A 14,572-nucleotide genomic window follows, 5' to 3' on the forward strand; every position below is an offset into this window, starting at 1 on the left:
TGGTTGGGGAAGGGGGGCCATGGACAAGGATCATGTATGAAAAGTGGGTAACGACCAGAAAAAGTTTGGGAACCACTGCTCTAGATGCTTTTCCCGGGAGAGTGTCCCTTGGGTCCACACCTGGGCCCGCCGCCCAAAGAGATAATCCCCCACCCAGTGCAGCAATCTTCCCCTTACCCCCAAGCTAGCTAATTCATATAAAATTACTTCTCCATTGGCCTTATCGAATGCACCCTTGAGGTCAATGAATACCCTGCAGTAGTCAGTATCGCTAGAAAGGCACTTAATGACGGCGTCTTTTGTCCCTTTACCTTTCATAAAGCCATACAGATTCACACTAAGCATGTCACCTATGAGGAATATTATTCTCTCTAACATGATTCTTTCCATCATTTTTGAAAAGCATGATGTTAGTGAGACTGGTCTGTTTCCTCCAGTCGCTTTGGGGACAGGGATGATAATTGCTTTTTTCCATGCTCTCGGTATTCTGCCCTCCCTGAGACTCATATTATACAAGTCTAACAGCGGGCCGTCCTCCATGCTGGCCAGGCAGTTAATTATCTCATACCTAATTCCATCCTCACCAGGAGCTGTAGACCTTCCATTTTTAACTGCACGCAGTAGCTCATCCCTGGTTATGTCTGTGCCTGTCATGTCTTCGGTGTTTAACGCAGTAACAATGAAGCTTCTCCTATTGTCCTGCCATGCCTCTAATGCCTCCCTCACGTCGTGTGGCAGGCATTCACTGCTCGCCGCAGATGCCCACAACTTCATTAAGTCTTCAGCTAATTTTTCTGGGTGTGGGTGTGCTACGTTTATCACCTTTCTCCCTCTTACTTTGTTAACTTCTTTCCAAATTTCGGTTATGCTCTTACTGTTGCCTATCCTGTTAGTGAAGCGTTCCCAATACTCCCCCCTTACTTCCCTTTTGGCCTGACTACAAATCTGGGCCAGTTCCTTCATTGCGGCTTTGCTTGCGTCACCCCTACCCATTTGCACCCATTTTCTGTGAGCCAGTCTCATCGTGTGTGTGTGTGTGTGGATATTCGCCCCGCACATGTAGGGGCACGGGCAAACAGAGAGCCCGTCAGGGAAAAGGCGGAATCAAGCTCTCGATTCAGAGCAAAGCGGGAACAGCAGGCTGAAGGACGAGGGGAAGGCGGCAGGGGCAGGGGAAAGTGCGATGGTCAGTGGTGAAAAACGGCTGCCCGATGATCGACGAGCACGACGGGGCAGCAGGCGGAAGGAAGCAGAAGAGCTGCTGGGCAAAAAAATCACCTCAAGTCTGCCCATCAGAGTCCGAGATGTCGGTGTACTCGGAGTCGCGATCTATATCCTCGTACAACTCTAGCTCCCCCAAGTCCCTAAGGCGAGGTGGAACACCTAATGGGGAGTCTTGAAGGACCCGGCTAAGAGCTAGAGTTATGCCGCGTTCGAGCCTGGCGGCGAGGAGCTCACGAGTACACGCAGCATCGTCGGACTCAGCAGAGGATGGCAGAACAAGGGCAGGTGAGGGGCTTGCAGGCGGCGGATCGGTGGCGGAAGTTGTGAGATCCTCTCCCTCAGCAGCAGGTGGAGAAACGGGGGGGGGAAGGGCCCTCGACGTCGCGGTGGTCGGGCGAAACAGGGACGGCAGCCCTTTCCCCCTCGGCTGCAGACGGCAAGGAGTGGATCTCAGCAACGATGGTGATGGTGTCAAGCTCCATGGCCGTGATCGGTGCCGGGTCGGTAGGGGGAGAGACAGACGAGCCAGTCGCCCTGTTGAGGGGTCCGTCCAGGCACAGCCGTTTGCGCGGTGTACGGCGGGGCCGAGGTGGAGGTGGCCGGGACTTGGGCTGCGCAGGAGGCCGCCGGGGACGACAATCTGGACGAGGGGCTGAATATGCGTCTCCGACAAAGCTCTGGGGGATGACAAGTCTTGGTAGCCCGTTCTCCTCAAAGATCTGAGGGAGGAGAACGTGCAACAGAGCCTTGTCACCCCCACGGAAAGCCTGTGCCGTAGCGACGCACATCGAGACCAGGAGATTAGTCTCCCCAGAACACCCAGGATCACGAGGGCGTCTCTGGGCCGTGGGGCGCCGCCGTGCATGGGCAGAGCCCTGCACAGCAGCACCTCCCGGCCCAGTGACATCCGTAGCCTCGGGACCCTTGGGTGACTGACGGAGCCGAAACTCCACAGCCTCACCCTCGCCAAGAGAGCGCCAAAAGTGTCGGGGGTTAGGTGCAACGATCCCGGGTCTGTGCACGAAAACATCAGCACCGGTGTCCCGGCGCTTGATGAAGCCGTACCCAGACTTCACGTTGAACCACACCACCGCACCTGTGATCTTCGTGACTCCCGGCGGCTTAGAACTACTGCTGGATGCCCCCCTCAATGGGTCGTAGACGGTGGCAGTAGATCGCTGGTCGGGCATAGCTGGGAAAGTCTAGGGGTTCCGCTAGCCAAGTTTCACTTAGACGGCAGTGATCCTCCTACAGCTGCTAGACCGGAACTGCAGTCTCATCATTTGCGACAGTTGTTTTAATTCCTTATTGTTATAGTATTTGTCTGTTTGGTATGAGCAATTTTTCTTCACGCGCCTTTTATGATGGAGTAATTCGTTAATAACCTTAACTAGGTCTTCGTAAAACTGGTCTACACTGCTCGGATGATAGCCACTATACCATTCCCGCACACCATCAATAAAGAAATCAACTTTATCTTTGGGTAGTGTTAATCGTTTTCTGCTATGTGTGATTTTTCGTTTTCCCAGTGGTATAGTGATAACAAGGGAGAAGTGATCACTTAGCAAGTCTGGTGCAATTTCACATTTTCCCTCTAGACCCTGACCATTTAGAATCACAGCGTAGTCTAATCTCCCTCCCTTGATATGTGTCGCCTCCTGTGTCCCCAGTACTTTGGATTCAGGGTAATCTAATATAAACTGTCTAAATCTCACGCCATTAGTATTGGTCTTTCCCTCTGTCTCCAAATCTTTGTGACGAGCATTAAGGTCCCCAGCTACTAAGGTCACTTCACTAAAAACAGTATCAGGCAGAGAGCTAACGGCAAAGCAATTTTTAGAAACATACAGGTTAATTACGTTCAGCACACCCTCACTCAGATAAATTTTGACGGAAACTGACTCCACACCTTCACTCCCTAGGTCAAGAGAATTCTCTTGACCTAGTTCACTCCTGTGGGGACACTCTAACAGCTCCGATGGAATGGAATTTCTTACGTATGTAGATACACCCCGTATACCATCACCCGCCATAAGTTGATACTTTGTATATCCACCGAGTTTAAACAGATTGCCATCCCTATCCCCCGTCTCCTGAAGGAGTATCACATCTATACAGTGATTTAAAATATAATAGTGAAGGTCTGTAATTCTATTTTTCAATCCATTCACGTTCCAAGATATTACCCTAAGTTCGCAGGGACCCATTATCCATAGGTGTCTCTAATACCATATTTGATATTTCCTCTAATTCCTTGGAGAACTTGTCCATATGTTTATGCAGTTCCAGCCAACCTTTAAACACTTTACACTTTTTCTCATCATCCTGGCACGTTTCCAAAACCCTTCCTATACCTGCAACACCACTGGTCAGAACCTTGTGAGTTTTGAGCGTTTTCTCTTTTCCCCTTATTACAATTTTACGCTCTGGAGACTTTTTGGCGTATTCACTCTCACTGTTGCTGTTTACTATGTTGTCTGTGCTCTCACTATTGTATTCAGCATTTTCTGTCGGGTTCATAAGTTTATTAACTTTCTTTTCTAGTGCTTCTAGTTTTCTGCCCAGTTCTTTTATGTATATGATTAACTCACCATTTCCATCCGTTGATTCTCTCCCTCCCCTTGTCCTCTGCTCTGCTGTCCTTTCTTCCTGCCCCTCGGACCCTCGCGCCAGATAATTTGGTCTTTTTGGACACAGAGGAGACCTTGCATTGTGGTTTCCACCACAGTTACAGCACTGAGATTCGACACGTGTCCCCATCTTGATTTTTTCTCCGCATTCGCTGGACTCGTGCTTCCTAGCGCAGAATCTGCAGCGTGTGTCCTCTTGGCAGCGCCAGGCCCTGTGTCCCCACCTGCTGCAGCGAAGGCAAAATGCTGGTTCCTCAATGTAGGGCCGTAAGCTTCTGTATCCAGCACCCGGAATAAAAACTTGCCTTGGGATGTCCCCTTTCATTAGGGCAATCACTTGGTTCTTCTCCTGTCCCTTGTTCATGTGTCTCTTGGCCCAGATAAACCTAGGGTCGTTCAGGAGGAATTCTGGGTCTAGAACATAAGAAGAGAGGATAACTGCAGTAGGCCGGTTAGCCCATGCCAGGCAGCTCCTAGAAGAGTAACTGAACTACTAGAATGAGATAAGGATAGCAAAGAAGAAGGCTCTCCCCCACCCTCCAAACCCTCCAGCCGAAGCCGGCAGGAAAAAGTCAGAAAGAACACTACGCCGTATAGAAAAACTGGCTTGGACATTTTACAGGAAAGTGTGAAAGGAGAATAGAGACTATCACAGTGTAACCTGAAAAGGAAAAATTATGAATTAGTATTGGTTATAAGATTTTCTTTTTTCTATATCCACCCCTTATTAGTCATATGCTTATCTAGCCTATGCTTGAAACTCTCAATGGAAGAGGCAGCAACTACTTTACTAGGTAGCTTATTCCATTCGTCTACTACTCTATTACCAAACCAATTTCTACCTATTTCCTTACTGAAACGGAATTTTTCTAGTTTGAAACCATTATTTCTAGTTCTATCCTGTATGCTCACTTTAAGTACCTTGCTAATATCTCCCTTATTTATACCCTTCATCCACTTAAACACCTCAATTAAGTCTCCCCTTACTCTACGCTTCTCTAGCGAATGCAGACTTAGTCTTTTCAGTCTGTCTTCGTATGACAGGTTCCGGACGTCATGTATCATTTTTGTCATTCTTCTCTGTACATTTTCTAACGAATTAATATCCATTCTATAGTAAGGACACCAAAATTGTACTGCGTAGTCTAAATGTGGCCTTACTAATGCTAGATAAAGTTTCATTATTACTTTAGATGATCTATTGCTCACGCAATAGTATTATGGGATATCTAAACACGATAACCTTGGTGCATCTCTCCCTCTCCTCCGGAACCTGCAGTGTCACACCCTCAAAACCAGTCGTGGTCAGCATCTCCACTGCCTCCTGACTTCCTACTGTGACGTAAGGTCTCTGCCTACCTTCCTTAAACAGGACCTCGAACCGTCGATATCCAAGTCCAAGCTTCACCGTCCAGAGTAGTTTTTGGTGATAATTTAGGTCAGTGTTGGTGGGGAAGAGAAGCCTCACTCTATTCCTTGGGGTGGCCTCGTCACGGTCCTGGCTAGGCATTGCTCCTGACCCACGTGGTGTAGTCGGCTGCACTCCAGCTGCCTTCCCCGTATCACATGGTATAGTAACACCTCCATCTACCCCACACGACTTATTCTTTACCTTTTTGTTGTCTCTGTCCTCTTCTTCATCACTCGCTTCCCTCTCGCTGCCGCGTATCATCCTCTTTCTCTTCTCTCTTGTACTGATGACCTCCGTAAACCCGGTATCCATATCTATTTCTTCCTCGTTGTCACCCAAGGGGGCTCCCTTCCCTCGTTCATGGCCATGGCACTAGCCATTTCAGGGGACGTTGGTTTTGTAGTGCATCCGATCAGTTTCAACTCAGTTGTTAAATTACTGTGTGATGAAGCGCTCTGGGAAGCACGTCTGCCTGCCGCGGAGGTCAAGGACAGAATGAAGAGGGTGTATGTAGGTGAAGTGGAGGGAGGGAGAGGGAGGGGTAGACCGAGGATGAGGTGGAGGGATGGAGTTGAGAGGTATATGAGGGGGGGAGGGGTGAGTTGGGGGGAGTGTAGTCAAATGGTGGGTGACAGAGCGACTTGGAGGTGTTTTGTCTGCGGCCACTCTTTGCGGGATTAGAGCGTCGGGCTATAGATAGATAGATAGATTTATCGGTGGATAAATCAATAATTTAATGGTGTCACGGTAGGGTCAGACTCCATATTACCTCACCCTTACCAGCTTACTTCGGCATTTGTCAGGTTAATATACATAACACATTCACTGTTATGTCCATCCATCTCTCTCATTCTCCTCATCTCACCCTGTTTACTCCCCTCTCATCATCATCATCATCATCATCATCATCATATTTCCCAGTTCTGTATTATATAACCATCTTTTTTTTTTTTTTTTTTTTTTACATACATAAATGTAAGATGTGTTGTACTTCATGAATATAGGATATGGCTGTATGATAGGCCAGCCAGTTGCAAGTAATGGTGTGTGTGTGTGTGTGTGTGTGTGTGTGTAATTCACCGGGTCGGTCAGGATCACTTGATGGTCGTGATCGTCAGCTTTTACCCTCCCGGGAGGGAGCTGAGAGCTCTTATAGTCCGATCTAAGGGCGAGGCTGTGACCACACACGCACACACCAGTCCCCTTGCTCAAGGGGGACAGTAACCACCCACTTCGTCAGTGAAACTTTTTGCAACGTGTGTGTGTGTGTGTGTGTGTGTGTGTGTGTGTGTGTGTGTGTGTGTGTGTGTGTGTAAACTTAACCCATTAGCTGTGGTGGCTTCTCTTCAGTTAACATAAAATCGCTTACTGTATGCTGAAGTATATATACATATATATTTATTTTCCGGTCACAGCGTTCATCTAGCACGTCATATACTGTTCAGTTCTGCCGAGTTGCTCTTAGCTGAACGTATCGATGTAACGTTAGCCAAAACAAAATACCGTCTTTGTAACTAATTCGCATCTTACAGTTTCGATATCTAATCTCATTGTTCGTACATCACGATACTTTAGGCAGACAAGAAAATAATCTACCGAAATAGAAAACGCTAGTTACATGGATAACTGATATATTTTTCGTTCCTGGACTAGGCACATTTTACCCCTCTCCTATTCTGTCCTACTTTAGCCTAAACCAACCCATCCTAACCTACTTTTCTCTGCCCTACACTACCCTACCCCAGCCTACCCTGCCCTAGCGTTCCCTACCCTATCCTACCGCTGAGGTCTCCTGTAGGGATACTCGTTCTTCGGTTTTTGCCAGGCTTAGGGAGGTGGAGGAGATTAAGGTGTTGGACATCCGTTCTGGGGACGGAGAGACTTACAACATCCCTTTGTCTTGTTGTAAACTTTGGTCTACCCTTTCCCTGTCATGACACTTCTCCGGAGTCGATAATATTCCCCATGCAGTGCTGAGGTACCTGGATGATGAAGCAGTGTCCTTCCTCCTGAGTCTTATAAATAGAATTTGGAGAGATTCGTCCACTCCTGCTTCTTGGCGGGGGCTGTTGTCCTACCGTTTCACAAGCCAGGTATTGCAGGTCACCATCTTGGTTTGCGTGGTAGGTTGCCTTTACTGATTATGGAATTTTTCCGTATTGGTGCCACCTTGTTTCCCTCATATCCTCAAGAGGAGGGAGTGCCTCAAACTAGTGTCCTTAGTGTCACCGTCTTTGCTAAAGTTCAGGAAGATTTTGTTGGCTCTGTTCCGGAGGGAGTGTCTGCCTCGCCGTATCCTCGCTATCCACATCCGTTTGGGTACAGGGTGAAGGCTGCCATGGGGGATGTGGATGTTCCAACCTTTCTTGTTTGTCCTGTGCGTGTACCAAGGATGGCTCCTGGCTCCTCTCAGGGGTGCAACCGTGTGTTTACTTTCCTGAGAGAGGGGCCTTTCTTTCCTCACAGGCGGCTCTTTGCTATTTTTTTAGAACATGCTTCCTCTCACAGTGTCTCGATTCTCGTATGTACTGATGGATTGAAATCCCGTGAGGGGACAGGCTTGGGTGTTATATTTCCCGATTTCATTCGTGGTAGGAGTCTTCCCCCATCGTATCTACTTTTATCGCAGAACTTACTGCTATTTTACTCGCAGTCAAATTGATATTTAGCTTCCCTCCTGTTTGTTATACAGTTTTTAGCGACTCTGCCGATCTCCATTTTGTGTTTTCCCGTCCAATCCTCTTTTGTTGTCTACAGTGTTTTAGAATGGCTGTGCTTGCTAGGGACTGCTTTGTGGTTTTGTACCATTGTGGGCAATGAGCATGCTGACGCTCTGGCAAAGGCTGCTGCCTCTCGCCCATCCTCACCTCTCCCCTGCCTCGCTCAGTGATATTCATCTAACCACTCACTGTTTGCTCCCACTGGCAGAGTAGGTGGGATGCGATGGGGGGCCAACAAAATGTGTGATATTTGTGGGTAAACGGGCCCCTTCATTTGCCGAGGTCTGAATGCAGGTGGGAGACGGCTTTATGCTGGCTCCGAATGGGCCATTCCTGGTTCTCTCATTGATTTTTAATGGAGGACTCTCCCCCTACTTTCTGTGTGGAATGCTTCGTCCCCCTGACTCTTCGGCTTTTGCTGATGGTGTCCACTGTTGGGGAATTGCGCCATCGTTACCACTCTGAGCACCGGGCAGGAGAGGGATTGTAGTCTTCTGTTGGTACTTGGAGAGGATGCTTGTTGTGGTGGAGGGGGAAACCTTTGCTTGGTGTAGGCAGCTGCACTACCGTGTAAAATTTAGTATATAGTGGTTTTAGTGTTCTTAGTGTTTTAGTGTTTTTCTTGTTTTAAATATGAATTGTATTTTGTTTATTTGTGTGTGTGTGTGTGTGTGTGTGTGTGTGTGTGTGTGTGTGTGTGTGTGTGTGTGTATTTCATCTTTTCGAGTGCTTTTATTCTCGTTGTCATCCGGCGGCATATGACCCTGGTTGTTGTATCGCCAGATTATATTGTATATACTTATTCAGTTCAATTTACCCTACCCTACTCTTCTCAACCCTACACTAGCCTACCTCAGCCTACCCTACCCTACCCTGCCATTGCCGACCCAACTCTACCCTACTTTAACCTACCCTCCCCTGTACAGCCCTTTCACCACTACATTACTTTTCCTGTTTTCTTCTCTCTACCTTCGGATGATTTTCTTCACCTCTACAGTAGAGAGAAATTTCGAACTGGAAGGGTTAAATACTGCCATCATCAACCCCATCTCTATCAGGGGATCTCCTAAGTTGAATAAAACCGTGCGGTCAGCTAGGACAAAGTAAATAAATCGTTCTTGGTCTGAAGGGTTAAATGATTCTGTCCCGTCATCCTAAGAGGGTTTTCTGAAGCTGTAGGATATCGTCAGAAGCTAGCAAAGAGTAAAAGTGACATCCGCAAACCGAGAGCTCTGCGTCCAGCGCTCTGCGGTTCAAGTCCCAGAGGTGGACAGATGTTTTGACGTGTAGACGTTACCAGGGCGTAGCTTGGTGGCCTACCCTTTAATATTCTGGACTAATGGTGGTCTAGCCTCGTGCCCCTGCGCTCCACCTCATAAAAAAAACAAAAACAAGGAAAGCCAAGGGTCATGAATGAACTAAAGGACTGAACTAAGCGGGGAAGAACAAAAATCGTAGAGAAGATCGCCCCAAATTTGATGAGACAGTGTAGTATAACTGAGTGAAATAGGCGTTGGATATGACGGAACTAAACGGCAGTTATACCCACCTCTCTTCTGTACCCTACACTACCCTGATTCAGCCTACCCTACCCTACCCAGCCCTACACTACCCTACCCAGTCCACCACCACCCAGCCCTATCTTACCCTGCCATAACTTATCCTACCCTCCCAAACGCAACTCGACCCATCCCTTCCCCATACTGCCAAAACCAACCCAACCTTACCCCACCCTGTCAAGACCGACACAATCCTACCCCACCCTGCCAAAACCAACCCAGTCCTACTCCACCCTGCCAAACCCGACCAATCCTTTCCCACCCTGCCAAAAACCGACCCAATCTTACCCCACCTTGCCAAAACCGACCCCATCCTACTTCACCCGGCCAAAACCGACCCAATCCTACCCTACCCTGCCATAACCGACCCATCCCTACCCTACTCTGCCAAAACCAACCCAATTCTACCCCACCTTGCCAAATGAGACCCAATCCTTGCCCACCCTGCCAAACCCGACCCACACCTACCCTACCCTGTCCAAACCGACCCAATCCTACCTTACCCTTCCAAAACCGACCCAATCCTACCCCACCCTGCCAAAACCGATCCAATCCTACCCCACTCTACCAAAACCGAGCAAACCCTACCCCACCCTACCAAAACCAACTCAATTCTACTCCACTCTGCCAAAACTGACCTAATCATACCCCACCCTGCCAAAACCGACCCAATCCTGCCCCACCCTGCCAAAACCAACCGAAACCTAACTAATACTCTGCCAAACCGACCCAACCCTTCCCCACCCTGACAAAACCGATCCATACCTATCCCACCCAGCCAAAACTGAGCCATTCCTATCCCACCCTGCCAACTCTGACCCAATCCTACCTCACCCTGCCAAAACCGACCCATCTCTACCCCACCCTGCCAAGACCGACCCATCCCTACCCCACCCTGCCAAAACCGACATGATCCTACCCCACCCTGCCAAAACCGACCCGATCTTACCCTACCCTGTCATATCCGACCCAATCCTACCCCATCCTGCCAGGACCGACCCATCCCTACCCCACCCTGCCAAAACCGACCCAATCCTACCCCACCCTGCCAAAACCGACCCAATCCTACCCCACCCTGTCATCCGACCCAATCCTACCCCACCCTGCCAAAACCGACCCGATCTTACCCCACCCTGCCAAGACCGACCCGTCCCTACCCCACCCTGCCAAGACCGACCCGTCCCTTCCCCACCCTGCCAAGACCGACCCATCCCTACCCCACCCTGGCATAACCGACCCAATCTTACCCCACCCTGCAAAAACCATCCAAGTCCTACCCCCCCCTGCCAAAACTATCCCAGTCCTACCTCACCCTGCCAAAACCGACCCCACCCTACCCCACCCTGCCATATCCGACCCAATCCTACCCCATCCTGCCAAGACCGACCCATCCCTACCCTACCTGCCAAAACCATCCAAGACCTACCCCACCCTGCCAAAACTATCCCAGTCCTACCTCACCCTGCCAAAACCGACCCAACCCTACCCCACCCTGGCATAACCGACCCAATCCTACCCTGCCCTAACCAAACCAATCTTATCTAACTCATTTTTCACTCTAACACTTTCTTCAGTTTTCTTCCTTCTTTCTCCAGACGATTTTCTTCAGCTCTGGAGAGGAATTTTGAATTTGAGGGGTCAGATACAGCCAGCATCAACCCCTTCTCTGTCAGGGGATCTCCTAAGTTGAATAAAACCGTGCGGTCAGCTAGGACAAAGTAAATAAATCGTTCTTGGTCTGAAGGGTTAAATGATTCTGTCCCGTCATCCTAAGAGGGTTTTCTGAAGCTGTAGGATATCGTCAGAAGCTAACAAAGTGTAAAAGTGACATCCGCAAACCGAGAGCTCTGCGTCCAGCGCTCTGCGGTTCAAGTCCCAGAGGTGGACAGATGTTTTGACGTGTAGACGTTACCAGGGCGTAGTTTGGTGGCCTACCCTTAAATATTCTGGACTAATGGTGGTCAAGCCTCGTGCACCTGCGCTCCACCACATAAAAAAAAAAAAATAAATAAAAAGGAAAGCCAAGGGTCATGAATGAACTAAATGGCCTGAACTAAGCGGAGAAGAACAAAAATCGTAGAGAAGATCGCCCCAAATCTGATGAGACGCTGTAGTATAACTGAGTGAAATAGGCGTTGGCTATGACGGAACTATTATGATTTGTAATTATAATATGGAGTCCTAACACCCTGTCCAAACCTACCCAATCCTACCTCACCCTGCCAAAACCGACCCAATCCTACCCCACCCTGCCAAAACCGACCCGATCAAACCCCACTCTGCCAAAACCGACCAAATCCTAACCCACGCTGCCAAAACCAACCAAAACCTATTCTATACTCTGTCATAACCGACACAATCCTACCTCACCCTGACAAAACTGGCCCAGTCCTACCCCACCCTGCCAAAACCGACCCCACCCTACCCCACCCTGCCAAAGCCGATCCAACCCTACCCCACCCTGCCAACCTTACCCCACCCTGCCCAAAAAAACTCAATCCTACCCCACCCTGCCAAAACCGACCCAACGCTACCCCACCCTGCCAAAACCGAACCATTCCTACCACACCCTGCCAAAACCGACCCAGTCCTACCCCACCCTGCCAAAACCGGCCCAATCCTACGCCGCCCTGTCAAAACTAACCCAACCTTACCCCACCCGGCCATAACCGACCCAACGCTACCCCACCCTGCCACAACCGTCCCATCCCTACCCTACCTTAACCAAACCAGTCTTATCTAACTCAATGTCCACATTAACACTATTTTCCATATTCATCTTTCTTCCTCCAGACGATTTTCTTCAACTCTGGAGAGAAATTTCCTACTGGAGGGGTTAGATACAGTCACCATCAACCCCTTCACTACGAGGGGATCTACTAAGCTGAATAAAATTCGTCCGGTACCTAGAACAAAGTAACTAAGTCATTCTCTGTCTGAAGGGGTTATTGTGTCTGTCCCATCATCCCGAGAGGGTTTCTTTAAGCTCCAGGAAATCGTCTAAAGGTAGCAAAGTGTAAACATGACGTCAGCACTTGGTCTGGGCGCCACAGATCGAGTCCCGGAGGTGAACAAAGGTTTTTATATCATATAGACGTTTTATATTTTATATTTTGCAACTTTCAGAGGCATTTACTCAGCTTTAGGAGTCTTATGGATAGGCTTAATCAAACGTATCGAACCTCCCATGTTAGAAAAAATAGCTTACAGAAATGCGTCCTCGTACTGAAGGGGCGGAATGGACAGATCGAGTGACTAAGATATTGAATTATGTATATGACTGGTTTTGTTGTTATTTCTATTATTATTATTATTATTATTATTATTATTTCAGGCAAATGTCCCAGGCTTCTAGACTGGCTTACTAGCGAATATTATTAAGTCTCCCGTGGCTCCGTGCTCCTTCCACTCAAGAGCCTGCACTTCACGCATTCCACGCACAAGATGGCGCCACCGCTGCATTCCTGCGAAGACGAGAGGTCAAGAGGACGACACTTGCTTTTTGTTTGTTTGTTTACTGTAATTGCTTAAAGTTGTGATCCCTCCAACTTGAATGCTCAGTTGTAACTATAGATAACTAGAATACGATGCTAGTCACGAAGAAGGGCTATGAAAAGATACAGAGCTCGTAGTATTTTTTTCTTTTAACTAAGATACATGAAATAAGCTGCAAAAATACGAAAATACGAGCTTACTTAATGTAAATGAATTATAGTACGTTCAAGATGGAGGGAAGGCATTTTGTATTTTGTTTGTGATGTTATAGTGTCTCTCAGGATCCTAGGATCCTCTCTCGGCTGAACCAAATTGTCTGGCGTCAGCTGGAACATGATGCTAGAGTTATGTCGGTCGTGAGGGGGTTAATGGTGACGGTATTGACACTGTCAGGCTCCTATGACTCACTCAGTCGAATAAAATCGTCTGAGTCAGCTGAAATGGGGTACTAGAGTTGTCCCGAGCATCACTCAGGGGGTTAAGATTCTTAACCCTCTGGTGCTTGGGACAACTCTAGTATTCCATTCCAGCTGACAGACGATTTTGTTCGGCTGAGTGAGTCATAGGAGCCTGACAGTTACTACACTGTCACCATTAACCCCCACAAGACCGGCATAACTCTGGTATATCATGTTCCAGCTGACGCCAGACAATTTGGTTCAGCCGAGTGGGTCTGGGGCCTGGGGGACACTAAATGAAAATATCCAAAAAATATTAAAGGGGGGGCTATATCAATTTTGCCACAGGAGGTATACCAAAATTGGACTTTTTAATAAAACCCCCTCCTCTCTCACTCCCAGTGTTTGTATATGTCCCTCTCTGTCTGCCTGTGGTGTGTCTGTCCCACCCTCTCTGTGTGTTGTGTGTGGTGTGTCTACTGTGTGAAGGTGGCTGTGGCTATGTACGTGTCTTGGTGTGTGTAGTAGTGTGTGTGTCTTGATGTGTGTATGTATGTAGTAGTGTGTGTAAGCGTCTTGGTGTGTGTGAGCTGAAGTGTAAGTATAGGGCCTTGAGATTTTAAGGAAAGCCTGCTACGCAAACTTCCCTCAGCCACATTTTAAAGAAACCTCTATCACACCGGGAGTTGAACCCGGGTCCTCCTGATCAGCAGGCCAGCACCATGCGACCATGCCACCGCGGCCCCACTAGTATACCGGCTAAAACTTCTAGTGTATTTTATTTCTTTACATGTTACAAAAAATGGGAAATTGAACTATCATGCACAGACTAAACTAAATTGTCATGTACCTATTAATGTCGCTTTAGGAGGAGATATTTCGAAATTTCCTGAGCTACTTGGAATACCTAAGCCTGCAGTTTAATGCTAATCATGAACAAGTGCTATGGAAAGAATATAGAGCAGTTGCTACTTATATAAAGGGAGAAAGTAAAAACAAGCTATGGTAAAAGGACTGGCTTTAATACAGGTCAATACATTTTGAAAGGCAATTTATAAAGACCACAATACCTTCCTGATCTGATGCTTGAAGAGAAGATGAATAATGTGCATGTCTTTGTATTCCAGTGAAGGGA

Source organism: Coenobita brevimanus, unplaced genomic scaffold, assembly GCF_032717465.1.
Source record: "Coenobita brevimanus isolate Jiangsu-jjx unplaced genomic scaffold, ASM3271746v2 jjx.HiC_scaffold_2696, whole genome shotgun sequence".
NCBI lineage: Eukaryota > Metazoa > Arthropoda > Malacostraca > Decapoda > Coenobitidae > Coenobita > Coenobita brevimanus.